We start from the raw sequence: 4,867 nt of genomic DNA on the forward strand, positions 1-4,867 counted from the left end.
CATTATCTTATTGGCCTTGGCAGCAGCTGCCTGACACTGGTTTTCACAGCTTAGTTTGCGGTTTATTAAAATTCCTAGATCCTTTTCCATGTCAGTGTTACCCAGTGTTTTACCATTTAGTATGTTCGGGTGACTTGCATTATTCCTTCCCATGTGCATAACTTTACATTTGTCAGTGTTAAACCTCATCTGCCACTTCTCTGCCCAAGCCTCCAATCTATCCAGATCCCTCTGTAGTAGTATACTGTCCTCTTCAGTGTTAATTACTTTACACAGTTTAGTGTCATCTGCGAAAATGGATATTTTACTATGCAAGCCTTCTACGAGATCATTAATAAATATATTGGAGAGAATAGGGCCCAATACTGACCCCTGAGGTACCCCACTAGTGACAGTGACCCAATCTGAGTGTGCACCATTAATAACCACCCTCTGTTTTCTATCCCCCAGCCAGATACTTACCCACATACAGATATTTTCTCCCAGTCCGAGCATTCTCATTTTATATACTAACCTTTTATGTGGTGTTTCTGTCCATGGCGCCGCACCACAAAAAAATAGAACATGTTGAATGGGTCTCGATCCGTCCCGGCTGCCACACTGACGTTGCCCGTGCATTGGGGACCGCAAGTTGCAGTCCCCAATGCACGCAACAGCCGTGTGCATGAGGCCTAACTCTGGTATACATGCCTAGCTCTAATAAACTAGCAAATAAAAAATCTGAACAAAAACTGCACCAAAGTTCAAGTTATGTGCAGATTCCATTGTGAAAATCCACAGTAGCTGCCCGGTGGGGCAGCACCTGTAATCCGCAGTCTTAGGCCTCATGCACACGATCGTTGTGTGCATCTGTGTCCGTTGTTCCGTTTTCCGTGATTTTCTGCGGACCCATTGACTTTCAATGGGTCCGTTGAAAACTTGGAAATTGCACCGTTTTTCTTCTGCATCCGTGTTTCCTGTCCGTCAAAAAAATATGACCTGTCCTATTTTTTTTGACGGACAACGGTTCACGGATCCATTCAAGTTAATGGGTCCGTGAAAAAACACTGATGCACACAAGATTGTCATCCGCGTCCGTAGGCTACTTTCACACAGACGGATCCGCTGATCCGTCTGCATAAAAGCTTTTTAGATCTTCGTGAAAACTCAGATCCGACAGTATATTCTAACACAGAGGCGTTCCCATAGTGATGGGGACGCTTCAAGTTAGAATATACTAAGAACTGTGTACATGACTGCCCCCTGCGGCCTGGCAGCACCCGATCACTTACAGGGGGCTGTGATCCACACAATTAACCCCTCAGGTGCGGCATAGTTCCCTGTAAGAGATCAAGTGCTACCAGGCAGGAGGGGGCAGACCCCCCCCCCCCCCCCCCCCCGTCCTCCCTCCCCAGTTTTAAATTCATTGGTGGCCAGTGCGGCCCCCCCCTCCCTCCCCTGTATTTCACTCATTGGTGGCCAGTGCGGCCCCCCCCCCCCCCTGTATTTCACTCATTGGTGGCCAGTGCGGCCCGCCTCCCTCCCTCCCCTGTATTTAATTCATTGGTGGCCAGTGCGGCCTCCCCTCCCCCCCTAATTAAAATCCACCCCCCCCCCATCATTGGTGGCAGCGGAGAGTTCCGAGCGGAGTCCCAGTTTAATCGCTGGGGCTCCGATCGGTAACCATGGAAACCAGGACGCTACTGCAGTTCTGGCTGTCATGGTTACTTAGCAATAAGTATACTTACTGCGCTAAGTAACCATGACAGCCAGGACTGTTGTAGCGTCCTGGTTTCCATGGTTACCGATCGGAGCCCCAGCGATTAAACTGGGACTCCGATCGGAACTCTCCGCTGCCACCAATGATGGGGGGGGGGGGGGGGGGGGGAGGCTGCACTGGCCACCAATGAATTAAATACAGGGGAGGGAGGGGGGGCGCACTGGCCACCAATGAATTTAAAACTGGGGGGGGGGGGGGCCGCACTGGCCACCAATGAGTGAAATACAGGGGAGGGAGGGGGGGGCCGCACTGGCCACCAATGAATTTAAAACTGGGGAGGGAGGACGGGGGGGGGGGGGGGGGGGGTCTGCCCCCTCCTGCCTAGCACTTGATCTCTTACAGGGAACTATGCCGCACCTGAGGGGTTAATTGTGTGGATCACAGCCCCCTGTAAGTGATCGGGTGCTGCCAGGCCGCAGGGGGCAGTCATGTACACAGTTCTTAGTATATTCTAACTTGAAGCGTCCCCATCACTATGGGAACGCCTCTGTGTTAGAAATACTGTCGGATCTGAGTTTTTCACGAAGATCTAAAAAGCTTTTATGCAGACGGATCAGCGGATCCGTCTGTGTGAAAGTAGCCTACGGACGCGGATGACAATCTTGTGTGCATCAGTGTTTTTTTCACGGACCCATTAACTTGAATGGATCCGTGAACCGTTGTCCGTCAAAAAAATAGGACAGGTCATATTTTTTGACGGACAGGAAACACGGATGCAGAAGAAAAACGGTGCAATTTCCAAGTTTTCAACGGACCCATTGAAAGTCAATGGTCCGCAGAAAATCACGGAAAACGGAACAACGGACACAGATGCACACAACGATCGTGTGCATGAGGCCTAAGACTGCGGATTACAGGTGCTGCCCCACCGGGCAGCTACTGTGGATTTTCACAATGGAATCTGCACATAACTTGAACTTTGGTGCAGTTTTTGTTCAGATTTTTTATTTGCTAGTTTATTAGAGCTAGGCATGTATACCAGAGTTAGGCCTCATGCACACGGCTGTTGCGTGCATTGGGGACTGCAACTTGCGGTCCCCAATGCACGGGCAACGTCAGTGTGGCAGCCGGGACGGATCGAGACCCATTCAACATGTTCTATTTTTTGTGTGCGGCGCCATGGACAGAAACACCACATAAAAGGTTAGTATATAAAATGAGAATGCTCGGACTGGGAGAAAATATCTGTATGTGGGTAAGTATCTGGCTGGGGGATAGAAAACAGAGGGTGGTTATTAATGGTGCACACTCAGATTGGGTCACTGTCACTAGTGGGGTACCTCAGGGTCAGTATTGGCCCTATTCTCTCCAATATATTTATTAATGATCTCGTAGAAGGCTTGCATAGTAAATATCCATTTTCGCAGATGACACTAAACTGTGTAAAGTAATTAACACTGAAGAGGACAGTATACTACTACAGAGGGATCTGGATAGATTGGAGGCTTGGGCAGAGAAGTGGCAGATGAGGTTTAACACTGACAAATGTAAAGTTATGCACATGGGAAGGAATAATGCAAGTCACCCGAACATACTAAATGGTAAAACACTGGGTAACACTGACATGGAAAAGGATCTAGGAATTTTAATAAACCGCAAACTAAGCTGTGAAAACCAGTGTCAGGCAGCTGCTGCCAAGGCCAATAAGATAATGGGTTGCATCAAAAGGGGCATAGATGCCCGTGATAAGAACATAGCCCTACCACTTTACAATCGCTAGACCACACATGGAGTACTGTGTACAGTTCTGGGCTCCTGTAAACGAGGCAGACATAGCAGAGCTGAAGAGGGTCCAGAGGAGGGCAACTAAAGTAATAACTGGAATGGGGCAACTACAGTACCCTGAAAGATTATCAAAATTAGGGTTATTCACTTTAGAAAAAAAGACGACTGAGGGGAGATCTAATTACTATGTATAAATAGATCAGGGGTCAGTACAGAGATCTCTCCCATCATCTATTTATCCCCAGGACTGTGACGAGGGGACATCCTCTACGTCTGGAGGAAAGAAGGTTTGTACACAAACATAGAAGAGGATTCTTTACGGTAAGAGCAGTGAGACTATGGAACTCTCTGCCTGAGGAGGTGGTGATGGTGAGTACAATAAAGGAATTCAAGAGGGGCCTGGTTGTATTTCCGAAGTGTAATAATATTACAGGCTATAACTACTAGAGAGGGTCGTTGATCCAGGGAGTTATTCTGATTGCCTGATTGGAGTCGGGAAGGAATTTTTTATTCCCCTAAAGTGTGGAAAATTGGCTTCTACCACAGATTTTTTTTTGCCTTCCTCCGGATCAACTTGCAGAATGACAGGCCGAACTGGATGGACAAATGTCTTTTTTCGGCCTTATGTACTATGTTACCATATAAGCATTAAGCAGCTCCGGATTGCGGACCCGCTGTTTGGGGGCCGCAATACGGCCAAGGCCGGGCAATGGGCGTGTGCATGAGACCTTAGTCTGTCAATGATTGCCAAAAGATTTGTAATTACCTTATAATATCAGCTTTCATTAATGTCCCCTGTCCCTTTCCACTGTTCCCTTAAAAGACTGTTGCTATGTGTTTTCTGTCTTTCCTTTAGTGTAAACAGAAGACAGAGAGGCGGTCCTCCAAACGACATGCCTGCATTAGGCTTCAGAGTGAAGAGGCGGGTCTCTCAGTAATCCAATCTGATTGGCTGTCAGGAAATGTGTATGTGAAGTGAGGGAAGGCAGTTTTGGCCTCATAGAATTGGCAGAGGAGACATCTTGAGAAGATCCTCATATTGTAGAGGTTAAAACAGCCATGACTAAGGGAAAAACTTAAGGAAAACAGTGGTATGTGAAGAAACTAAAGATAGCTTATGCATAATGCTGCAGCAGCAGTAACATATGCTAAAATTTATTTTTTTGATGAAAACATGAGTTACCCTTTAAATCTGCAGCATGTCATTTATGTTGCGAGTTTTCAATGTGGATTCCACCATAATGCATTTATGGCATGAATTCCACATCTGGATTTTCCTGCAGCAGAAATCCAGCAGATACACTGGAAAATCCATAATCTGCTAGTATTCACATGGTGACTGTTTACCCGAAATAATGTTCAACGTGCAACATTTATTTTTCA

The sequence above is a fragment of the Bufo bufo genome, chromosome 2 (genome assembly GCF_905171765.1).
Source record: "Bufo bufo chromosome 2, aBufBuf1.1, whole genome shotgun sequence".
Classification (NCBI taxonomy): Eukaryota; Metazoa; Chordata; class Amphibia; order Anura; family Bufonidae; genus Bufo; species Bufo bufo.